At 38.5% G+C, this 12,886-nt stretch overlaps 1 long non-coding RNA gene across 1 annotated transcript in view; it reads left to right on the top strand.

The window, feature by feature from the left end:
• The window catches only part of LOC120398310, a 57,191-nt gene that overhangs the window by 33,546 nt on the left and 10,759 nt on the right, over positions 1-12,886 (top strand). The window contains exon 2 of the long non-coding RNA XR_005594309.1: positions 4,638-4,773. This is a non-coding gene — a long non-coding RNA (uncharacterized LOC120398310). The remainder of the gene's footprint in view (positions 1-4,637; positions 4,774-12,886) is intronic.

The raw sequence follows: 12,886 nt of genomic DNA, 5'->3' as shown, positions 1-12,886 counted from the left end.
AGCAGTGCAGTGCTAACTAAACTAGGCACTAGTCTTCCTTCTCCTCCTGCTTTTACATCAAGCCCTTAAGAAATGATTATTTGTACTTACTGTGGGCTGTGGGTTTTTTGTCAATGTGTAGAAGCCACCTATTGCACAAGCAGAAGGAAAAGCTGGCAAAGCATGAAAAGGAAATGCAGGGCAATAGATTTAATCAAAATAGGTCAAATTCCCAGAGGCAGTAGGACGATGATTTCATGTCTTTGTGTGTCACGTTCAAATGCCAATGTTCATGAGTACACAATAGGGCAATGTAGATCTACAAGGTTAATTTTGTCCATAACCTGTTATGTTGTCCATATGTTTCCGGTCTGTTTTTTTTCTAATGAGCTCACTCTAGAAAGAACAAACAATGTTGAGCTCTATATAGTAGATTTTAGTCTTTAATCAGTGAAACTAGTTATTACAGAGATATGATACTGTTTGGTTATTCCTGCTAATATCTCACTGTGACAATTAAAATGTTTTCAAGTGTACAGGATCTCCTAGAATTACTTGATGTTACCTGATTTGTATAATTTCCAGATACCTAATTCTTTTTTTAACATGGTTAAAAATTGAGAAATTGCCATTATACATTTTCTCTCGGTTCATCCCTTCTATTGAAAATTTTCATTGGAAAAGGAGAACAGTTGTCTCACTCTCCATGAACATAAATTTTAGTGAAATTAAAGAAAAAGTAGTGTCCTACTCTTAAAAATGTTGATTTTCGAAGACTAGCAGTGAGAGAAGATTTCTAATACTACTTCTAGTATTACTGCTACTGAGCAGCCTTCGAGGCTGTGCTCGGCATCCTAAACTCCTGTTGCTTCCAATAGGCACTCAGCATCTCATAGGTTGCACTCAACACCTGAGCATTGGGCTCAAAACAGAACTACTTACAATTCACATTGAATGCAGAACATTTCATTGGTTGGATGGGTGGCATATATAGACACCTTTTCATGTTCTCTGTATGTATAAATATCTCCTGTCTGTGTGTTCCATTCTATGCATCCGAAGAAGTGAGCTGTAGCTCACGAAAGCTTATGCTGAAATAAATTTGTTAGTCTCTAAGGTGCCACAAGTACTCCTGTTCTTTTATATATAGACAAGTGTTGGATACAGTAGAGGATGGGGGAACTACCGCCTTTTTGACCCCTTGGTTTTACCACATCTAACATCAATAAGAGATTTTTATAGATGCAACAGATGCAGAAAATTAAAGGTCCTCTGTACCAGTATTCTGCTAATATCAAAATTTGCATAGAACGGCCAGGAGTGTTTTCACTAATTTCCTTTCCTTCCACGTACAGAATGAGCTATACTCTATACAAACTCACACCATTTTGAAATGCATCCTGCCATAGTGGCGATATAAAATGCTTGCTGTGCTTCTCTTAGGACGGGATGAACTTGTGGAGAAATGGTGATACATGGATTTGTGTTGAAGTTTGTATGTGAGTCACAAGCTCAGTGAGCCTAAAACAGTGAGGAAAAAATAGCTTGATTGATGGCTTTCTCCAAGAAAAATGCAAAAGGAGAATTGTGTGAGCTTGCTGTTGAAAAGAGTCTGTCAGGAATAGATTAAGCTGAATAGGTTAAGTACAGGTCAGTTCCAATTCAATCTGCACTGCTCTAAACTTTTCAGAAGGCACCTCTGCTATGCCAAAAAGACAATGGGACAGGAATATCCTGTGTATATAATTTAAAATTAGTCATAGTCTTCCTCTAACCCATGAATAAACTCCATTGGCTAAAGAAAACCTCTTCTGAAAGGCTATTGTAAAACCAAACTTATGAAATTAGACTGGAGCAGCCTCAGCGACTGACAACTCCTTGTCAATTGTCTCTGACTCACTAATTCTTGTCTCAGACCTCTACTAGAAGCAACACTGTTAAATGTGTCTCGGCATTTCTATTAAAAATCCCAAGCCCAGTTGCTTATGTGGTATATATCAGGATAGCTCCATTGCCTTCAACAGAGCTATGCCAAATTTCACTAGGTGAGGATCAGCCCTACAAAGTACAGAGCTTGATATCTCAGCTCATAAAGACCTTTCCTGTCTGAAAATGTGAAAAGTCTTTTTGGCTGGTTTGTTTAATTTTGAATGACTTTTGCTAGAAGAAGCACGCCGCATTTAATCTTTACACTTTTCTAAATAAAAATGGCAGTTTTTTTAACTAATTTTTGCAATTCAGTAGTCCATTTCTGTGTGATGTTTTGGCAGACCTTGTAGCACACAGAAGGTTTGTGTTTATGCTGAAGGTCCTCAGGCTGCTTTTGCAGTAAGTTGTTACATTTTGTACAATACTTTACAGAGGATGGGAACATACACCAGAGAGGAGAGATGGGGAGTGAGCACGGTCAATTTTTTTAGAAAAAATAATACCTATTGGTGCAATGTACACAACTGAAACATTGGGGAACATTTTGACAATGCATAAGAGTAAGTGCACTGTGCTGAAAGAATGAGAAAGCACATTGTCCAGTTCAGCACAGAGTAATAAGCAGGCACAACGCCACTGAATAGACAGGATTACAAAGAACTGAATTTGGCTCATTTAATTCTTTTAGAAACTGTCACAGTCTGTACTGACCATTTCATCAGAAACCTCAGAATCACTGGTTTCAGAGTAGCAGCCATGTTAGTCTGTATCCGCAAAAAAAACAGGAGTACTTGTGGGCACAGAGAGACTAAAATTTTTTTTTTTCAGCATGAGCTGTGAGCTAAGCTCAACTCTTCTTCTGATGGATGGAACACACACAGACAGGAGATATATTATACATACAGACAGAAGGTGGAAGTGGAAAGTACAACAGGCAACAGGCAGAGTCTAATCAATTGAGATGAGCTATCGTTAGGAAAAAAAAAAAAAAAGTTTTATAATATGATAGATGGCCCATAGAGAGTGAGGGAGAGACTTAACATAGAGAAATAGAATTTCAGAATCACTGTTAGCCCTGTCTACTTTGAGAGACACCTGGGATTTCAGTTGTTCATTTTAAAGCAGTCTTTAAATTATATTTGTACTGCACCCACCACAAAGAGGCTTTGATCCTGATCAGCAAATTTGGGCACTACTGTAATACAAATCATTAATAATAATGACTCTTGCTTGTGATGAAGGGTTTTGTGATATGTTACATTTAGGCCCCACTTCAACACAGCATTTAAGCAAGTACTTTTAAGCATGTAATCAGTTAGACTGAATTGAATGAGACAACTCTCAGATTTAAAGTTAAGCACACACTTAAAGTCTTTGTGGTATATCACCTTAAATAATCACAGTCTGAAAACTGCGTTATGTATCTGAGCATACATTGTGCAAACAAAGTAGACATTTGGTGCACACAGTTAAATATTTATAACCAACCTATACTTCCTTGAGTATTTACAGAACTCTGATTTGTAAATGCAGTGTATTTACAGGTATGTAAGGTTGTAAAGTACCAACAAATATTTGTATTGCTGTGGCAAGGGCCCACTGACACAAAGTTGGTAGAAATATGAGTGCAAAGAAACCTGAAAATGCACTGTTCATGTTGTGTTGCCTCTATGCTCCATCTGCTTTGGCTGCAGTCCAGATTAAAATCCGAACATTCTCTATTCGACTCCCTGTGTGTATGTATGTGCCTTTGTAAGTGTTAGCATTCATTATATATATATTAGAGCTGATCAGGAAATGGGAATTTTTTCCACAGAAAAATCTGAAAATAAAATCATTTTGGGTTGGAATTTTCCTCAGAAAATATCAATTTCTCAGCAAAAATCAGAAACTGAAAGTTTGCCAAAAAGGGAAATAGCTTGAATTTGGAAATGCTTCCACAGTGCTTCATTGGGGTTGGTCAGGTGCCTTGTGCTCCCATTTGTTTCTGCAGGCCAGGCTCCCTACTCTGACCGTATCTCCTATGATACTGCATGGTCTCTCTTCTAGGTGAAGGGAAAGGTTGCATTATGGGAGGTGTATTGAAGTTTAGGGAGTCTGGCCTAGAGAGAAGAATGGGGGCATGAGGCAACTGAACTACAACTTCCATGCGGCAGCGCAACAGCATATCCAAATAAAAATATTTCCATTTTTAGGCTTTTGTTTTTATGATAAAAAAATTAAATTTTTCACAGAAAGCAGACAAGAGTTCAGCTGGGGAAAATATGTGTATATATGTGAGCCATTATATGTGACTCCATATAAAGTTCCACAGCTGGTGTAAATCAGCACAGTTTCACAGTTCCATTGAGTTCAAGTGGAGTTAGATGGCTTATCCCAGCTATAGTTCCTGGGACCCATTATAAACACCCACCCACATGCATGCATGCAGACAGACAGACATACACACACACATACATATTTACTGTACAACACAGATTCCTATTGCTAAGTTGTCGTCCTTGTGTGAGAACTTTTGTGTTCTCAACAAATTTTGCATGGTAGTTTAGAAAAGGCAAACTTGGCGCTTTTTTTTCTTTTTTTTCTTTTTTTTTAATGCCAACAGAAACAAAACTCTAGTAATTATCGCCTTACCAGAGTAAGGAATAAAAAACCCACCTAAGCCTGATTGGGTCTTGTTTCTTAATTTAACCACAGACTTCTAAAATCTCAAAGTATTTCTTCTTCAGATGCTTTAAAGGGAAAAGAAAAAGAAAATAAGAGAGAGGGGGAAACCACTCATACAGAGAGTGCAGCCTGAGGCTGTAATCCTGCTTTCAAGAGGACACATTAAAAAGAAACCTCAGAAAAGCCTTCAACTACCAGGTGAGAGAGAGTATAAAAGTTATTTGTGCTGGTTTTGATGTGGAGCCATGACATGGATCTTGGAATCAGTTTTATCAGTTTTAATTTACTGGAAATTATATAGGCAAATCATACACCCTACTCCTCTCATGCTGGGCCTTGTGAATTCAATTGAGAACATAGTAAATGCTGTCTCTGAGTTATTTAAGTCAATCAGCTATTGACAGTGGGAAAGCCTGATAAAAAAACCTGTGGGTTTCACTGTTTGCTGCTCTCACTGAGCGCCCATAAACATATGTATCTTTGGAAAACTATCATGTGTTTTCAACTTCCTGAAGAATTCTTGTAAAATATAACTGAACCACATTACCCTTTGTCCTGTGCTTTTATTCCACTAATGGACAAATTGGGAGGAGGCTGAGAACAAATGTGCTATTAATTACCCAGATGGCTTTTTAATAGAACCTTGGATTATTGCACAGCCACTAAACATTGTCCAGAAATTTCTTAATAACGCCGGTGAGCGAGGCATTCCTTCTGAGAGAATAAAGATACCATTGACCAGGAGGCTAAATTATGTCAGGTTAGTTTAAGAGATAGCAGACAAAGAGTGTGTATTGTATAGGACGAATGACAAGCCATATCCTAGCTGTCCAGCTCCTCCAGCAATGTCAGATTTTCTAATTCACTGCAGATTCTCATAAAACTGGGTGGTCAGCTCTAGGGAAAACCAACAGTGGACCTATTGATACTGGGTGGGAGAGACGTAATTTTGAATTAACCTGGATTGATTTAATACAGCAGAGAATCTTAGTATCAGGATAAAATAAGGATTAATACATTAAATGTTAGGTCAGAATGTTAAGTCCTATTGTTGAAAGACCTACAGGCACTAAGTCAAAGCTTAACGCAAGCACGTATTTTAATAAATCAGGTTTCTGGTTCTTTTACAATTTCACAACAGAGATGATTCTGGTAGAAATTAAGATAATAGTTTACAAAAAGACAGGACACATTGTTTTAGTAACCTTTTATTGTGTTTATCAGCAAAGAGTAATTTTCAACTTACTATTTTTGTTCATTTCATATATTTCAGTCTTTATTTCAGCTGACACGGTAATGGCTGGGAGAATAACCAGCTAAGTATTGCTCTAGTTTTCTTGGAATGGTCTTGCCAGAGACAAACCTGGCTCTTTGTGTTTTCCAACTAAACAGCAACTAACTTTTGCCATGCATGTCGGCAGATTATTAGTGATAGATCACAAGCAAGGCACAAAACTCCCATTTTCAATATCTGTTGTATTGTTTCAGGTAATAGGATTTCAACTCTGGGAGACTTTTTATAGTGTTTCTTGGCAGCAACAGATTTTTAAAAAATCCATTTCTTATCTGTAAACAGTCTGAAAATTACCTTAATAATTGCAATGAAAAACAGGAGACTGCTAGCAAGCCAGCTTTGACATTGCCAAGTAAACTACAGTAAACACATTAGTTGAAGTAAAAATAAATTTTAAAATGGAAAAAGGTAATTTAAATTTAAAGGGGAATAACACTGAAGCAGAAGAAGATTTGACTTTGTGTGTTTTCTCACAGATTTGAAAACTGATATCTTAAACACTGTAAAATTGAGTAGTGTGTCTGTTTTTTTAATTTAAAAAAATAAAATTAGTAGTAGTTTGGCTAGTATTTTTACTGAGAGACAATATGGGCTAGTGATCTGTAATGGGATTCAGATACAAGAATTTCTTAAGGAATTAGTGGCTCAGTCATTAATTTACTATGGGGCCTTGGGCAAGGGACTTACTCTCTTCGAGCCAAATATATCCCTACTGTAACCCTATTGATTTTAGTGGATCTATACCTGAGGCAAATTTGGACTTCACTGTATGTCCCCAATGTACAGTGAGATTAATACTAGAGACAGGTTTATGTCTACACACCGTTTTGAAGTTGTAAAATACTATATAAATGATACATTATCCGTTTGTCTTTCCTCTGAAACTTTAACGCCCTTCTTCACAATAATTACAACATATTTTCCTATTGAAGATGGCAGAAAATGTCTCATTTGGCCTGTCAGAAGGACAGTGGGGTAGTTATAATGTTAATCTGTCCAGTACACTACCGCCAGTAGAAAATTTTATCTCTGAATGGGACAGATTGCTTGTATTTTGAGTGGTGGAATTTTCTGTCCATTAATCCTACAGTCCCCTACATATTTCCCTCACTGTGTTAGCAGTTGTCAAAGATGACTAAAGGTAAATAGTCTCCCCAACATCAAGAAAGATGGCTCCTATCCACATAACATAGATCTGAAAGTCAGGGCTGAAAAGAGAAGAAATTTCTAACCCAGTGAGCAGCAATGGCTAAGATTTGATATGAGACCATCCTGAGCACGTCTTAACTAATTATTATTGGTATCAATAGAGATTAACACTAGCTGAGTTTAGCTGGGTCTGGTCATAGCTAGAGTTACCATGAAAAGAGCTGTGTCGTATTTTCACATGTTCCTTCGTGTGTGTGTGTGTCTGTGTGTGTGTGTGTGTGTGTGTGTGAGAGAGAGAGAGAGAGAGAGAGATAATATTGTATCATTAACATCCTAGGGAGGATCTACGTTTTTTTTTCTTTTTGCCTTATTCAATTATTCCACTTTTGGCACCAATAGCTATTCTTTAGAATGAACCAATTGTTTCTCCCTTTATGCAGGTGATCATATTTAACAGTGTGCGCTGGGGTATCGCTTACTTGTAAGAAATGGATTTATTCTTTATTTAACACTTACGTAACAACCCCATTCAGAATCTCATAAACAGGTCAGGATAAAAACTCCAGGAAGGAAGTTCAGCTTGCCTTGAATAACTATGCTCTTGTTATCAGACAAGAGCAGATATCATTTCATTTGTGAATAAGAATTTGTGATACATCCCCAGATGCATGCTGCCTTGTGCAAGCAACATACATGTGCATACAGAACACGTTGGGTTTACTATTTGCTTACATAATTGTGAAATACTGTATGATTCCACCCTCTCCTATGTATATAGAAGGTGTGAAATAGATGGATATATTTCTGTTCTTAGCAATGGATCTATAGTGCAATTGGTTTAAAAAACACGGGTACATTAAAACAAAGGATAATTTCACTGAAAATGTTTTATTCTTCTGGAACACATCAAATGCAAATGAGGAATTTAGGCATTAAATCTAGAAATTATGACAGATTAAAAAAAGAATACCTCAGTTTCAGCGGTAACATTTTTCACACACCTTGGGCCAAAAACATCCTTGGTGTTTTACATCAGGGAGGTATTTGATCCATTGTGTTGGTATTGAGAAGGCAACAGAAATACACAATTAGCCTCTCCAGAGTAACAGCACTTTCACATCTAGTGTGTTCACTCTGAAACCTACTTTAATGTCAAAATATAGTACACTGTGTTCTGATATTGTATGATAATAGTATTTTATACTTTTACTGTCTTTTGGCTGAATATTTCTAAAGGATAAGCCTGGTAACACACCCGGGAAGTAGGTAAGTATTGCTGTGCCCATATAAAGTAATGAAATAGTACCATATGTTAGCACTTTCTTCAGAAGAGCTACTTTAGTATGTCCATAGCACATTTCATCCAAGAATCTCAAAGTTTGCAAACTTGAATGCAAATTGAGCATTAATTAAATAAAGTTTCCTAAGGAATGTGCTAACTTGAGCATAATCTGACTTTCTTTTGGTTCAATAACTAAAGTCTAGTGAGCAGGATTGGACCCGTGGTTTGAAACCTTCATACAGATTGGGCCTGGGGGCCCATCTACACTAGAACTATCACAACGTTGGGGACCCTGGACAGGACCCTGGACAGAGCAAGGCTATATCATGGTTTGTAGACATGGTTAAAACATGGTTGGGTCCCATCTGGATTTTAAAATGATGGAATAGCACTTTAACCACATTAGGGGACAATCATGCTGGAACCTGGTCCATCAACGTGGATATTATTAGGCCCCTTGCAGTGTGCCAATTCCAACAAAGTGAGACAATTAAGACTACACAAGTCATCTGCTTTGCCTGTTTATTACAGGGGTGATCTCACATACCATCTGTGCTGCACTCCCTAGGAACAACTGGCCAAGTTAAGAATGCATTGAAAAGCCTCCACTCTAAAATTTACGGGTTTAACTCAGACCTTCCATGATATTTGGACATAAATATTTGTGCTTAATTGAAAAATAGCTCTGTGTGCTTCCTCTAAATAGAAATGAGTTTCAGTCCGTTTTCAGTGCACTTCTGATGCCCTATTTAGAGAAACAGATTCTGTTCAGTTCCTGATCTCTCTGAAAGGCCGTGACAGAAAGTGAGTTGAATGATGAATGTTCACTTTTAAAGTATTCAGTATATAGAGTTTCTTTCAGGCTCCTGCCTCAACTCTCTCCCTGTGAACCCAAAGCAAACTTTACGAAATCAACCAGAAAATGATGAGAATTGGTAAATATGAAACAGTTACTGAAAATATATATATATATTAATCAAGTCTTAGGGCTCAGCCTTAAAGTCAGACAATCCGTTCTCATACACCAGTGCAAGCACATGCCCGCAAACACAAGCACAATCAAAGCATCGAGGGAAATACCTGTACAGTGTCAGTTATAGATATATTGTTACAAAGACAACATTGCTACTAATGTACAAAACAAAATATGATACATGAGTGCAAGACAGAAGTTTCCTTAGCTCTAAATAAGCTGGCACTGGAACAGGCTAAGCTTGCTGTCTGCCAGGAAATACCTGGCCAGGACACTCTAACATCCTTTCTTGTTTTCTTTTGGACATATTTTTGTAATTGCTTGTCCTCAGGTACAAAGATGCTTGCAGGAAGTCATTAATCTTTCATGAGACTATTCTACCATTTCTTAATTCAGAGCAATAAAAGCCCGGAGAGGCATGCATACTCATGTCACCGTCTGCTTCAAGGGAAAGGAAGTTTTAATGGAAGACAAATCTGATCAAATGATAGCAAGAGATAATGAAATGGCTGTGTTAAAGAGAGTAGTGTAACAGAGCAAAACAAAGAAAAAACCCTTAGACCTAATTCTTTTTTTTTTGGTACAAGAGTAGATGGGATCTGCAGGCATTATGAATTATTACAGCTGAAAGAGATGTGATTGGTCCAAAATTCCTCCTCCCCCCACCCTGCCTTACCATCCACACACACACCACTACCAACAACAACAATCCTTTCATGCAGATATTGAAGATGAAAAAGGGCCTTGTTTGCTGTCTGAAGCAGGTGTGGTTGAGCTAAAAGGAGAGATGATGTCCAGCTGGAAGCACCCATCAGCCAGCTGCCCAGTGCAGGCTGCTTAGATAAATACCACCTGTTACTAAACAGGAGGGGGAAAAAACAATAGTCACATCACAGGAACCTGCTGATTCTCTGGCTATTGTGCTTATGCTTTTGTAGCTAGGTTAGTCCCCAAACCCAACATGAGCCTCAAATAAATGATCACATGCAATATGCTTAATTTGATTGTGGACAATGACAAGAGGCTTTCAGAGAACCGGGGAAATAATTCAACCTATGCCGGTAGCACACGTGCAGAATAACAAACATCACTCTGGAGAAGAGAAGGATGACCCAAAGGACACACAGAGTGCACAAACAGCTTTACAGGTGCTGTCTAAATCAACGACCAGGCTGAAGAGAGGATGTCTAAATGAGATTAGAATAATGAGAGCTCTGAGATTCTTTGTTTTCCTCTTGCACTAAACCGAAGCAGACTTTGCCAGTTTATGCACCAGTAATGTTAACACAAAGTTGCTGTCCCTATAAATAACAGGTTGCTTATCTATATCATTCTGTACAAAATGTCCTGTGCTTTTAGTCAGAGTATTTTACAGATGTGGTAATCTCTTGAACGTTATTTGGTCTGAGAGTAATCATTAAACAGTAAATTATGACACATCTGTACAGCTCATGGCCTTATACAAGAAAGGGATTCGTTTGACCAAGCTAGCATGTTTCCTAACAGTGAGCCATTTATTCTTCACTCAGATAGCCCGAAGGCTAAAGATGTATTTTTTTCTCAGACGCAGTGAAGCACGACATGTGAGTGATCACAAATCATGACATCATACAAACATAGCCTGAACATGACGAGGGAGAAGTAACCATTCTTTGAGTTACTTTGGCCCTTTTGTTGTTAATATTGTAGATAAAAAGATCCAATGATTCTACGAGGAAGGATTCATGCATTGAACTGGGACTGCAGATCCAGATTCTGTTCCAAGGTTTGACAGATTGCCTGTTTGACCTTGGGCAAATCATTTAATCTTTTTTGCCTCTGTTTCCTGTCTGTAAAATGGACATAATACCCCCCCAGAGATGTTTTAAAGGTAAATTCATTACTGTAAATATGGCTATCATATTGTGCTGATAAGTATCAGAAAAAGACTTGTACCTAAAATAAACACAGAAATACATGAAAAGTTAGACTAGGACAAACCAGACTTCTTTTAAGTGGATCATGGTTTAGTTTAACTTAGTTACTAGAAACATTTTGAAATATAATATTTTTAGAACGTATTGAAAATGTTGTGTCAAATGGGTTTTTTAATGAAAAAGGGCTTTTTTGACATTTCTGTGAAAAATGTCCAATTTTGTTGTTGTTATTTTTTTAAAAACCATGTTTTTATTAATTTATTTTGGTTTTCAGGGTCTGGTTTTTAACATCCTCCCCTCAAAAATATTTCAACAAAAGCAAAATAATTTTCATTTTTGTAAATAATCATTATAATAATAATATGGGGGGGAATCATTTTGCCACCAACTTTAGTTTTTAATAGCTGTAGGACCTCCCCTGTCACCCTTAGGAATAGCGCAAGCCCCAGGAGAGGTATCGCACAGTGAGTGCTTAGATAAGGAATGAAGCTCTCTGCACCAGTACACAGTGTTCCCTGCAAGCAGAGGAAACATTTGTTCTTGTAGCTTGTTGTGCCTGCCCTTTAAGCATGGAGGGAGGCAGGAGACAAAGCAAATACAAGGAATGACACAACAGAACAGTTTTGGTGGGAACCCAGGGAGGCAGAGCTCAGAATGAGGACTGGCTGGAAAACAAGAGTAATGTTTCTTAAAAATTTCAGCGGTTTTGACATGTTTCCATGCCAATACAGAATGAATCAAGTCCTTTTGAAATTTTTTATGAAAAAAAAAAACAACCCAAAATCTCCAAGAGCCTGGTAGTTTGGGCACTCACCTGAGAGATGGGCAGCCCAGATTTAAGTCTGTGCGTTGCCTCAGTTGGGTGAGTGCACTTGCTAGGGGCATAGTTTTCTGTAAAAAGATTTGGTTTCAACAAATCATTTTCCAACAAAAAAATATTTAGTTGAGATGTTCACGACAAGCTCTGCTCAGAAGGAGCCTCTGACGCTTATCCTGCTTAGCCTTCAGCCAGTGTTTTCTCCCCTAGTGTGAGAGAAGGACAAAGGCAAAGCTTGTGAAGGGTTCCACAGCACAAACTGTCTTCTGTGCCTGGAATCTGATCCACTGTTTCAGGATAGAGAGACTTTGCCTGGCCTGCTGTGAGTGAAGGATTCACTGCTCAGACAATGAGCATTGTTTTACCTCCAGTACAGAGTTGAAGCGCTGGCTCTAATCTTGCTGTTCATTAGAGATGTACATAGCCCTCACCTGTTCTGTGGATGCTTTGTGAGCATTTGCAGGGACTACTCCAGAACCAGGGCCCAGAAGGTGAACCAAAAGGGACAGTTAGCCCTAAGCCCCCTGTTTGAGTGGGCCCCCAAACCAAGTGGCATTGTGACCCAACACACACGGGTGCAGCACCACGCAACAAAATTTGGCCCCATGGCCCCTGTGTCCAGACCCAGCCTCAGTGGACAGGAGCCACCATTGCAAGGTGAGTGAAGGACAGGCTCACTTTCCAACTCCCTCCCCCACAGGCCTCCCTCTGGGGTATCCAGAAAGGTGAAGGGCCCAGAGCAAATTCTGAAGACCGAAAAAAAAGCTCTGGGCAAAAGCTTGTCTCTCTCATCAACAGAAATTGGTTCAATAAAAGATATTACCCTCACCCGCCTTGTCTCTCTGTGGGAAGGGGGCATTTTCCCCTTGTACTCCTACCC

Source organism: Mauremys reevesii, linkage group 2, assembly GCF_016161935.1.
Source record: "Mauremys reevesii isolate NIE-2019 linkage group 2, ASM1616193v1, whole genome shotgun sequence".
NCBI lineage: Eukaryota > Metazoa > Chordata > Testudines > Geoemydidae > Mauremys > Mauremys reevesii.
Note: the sequence above shows the minus strand (reverse complement) of the source record. Positions and strands in the feature narration are given on the sequence as shown.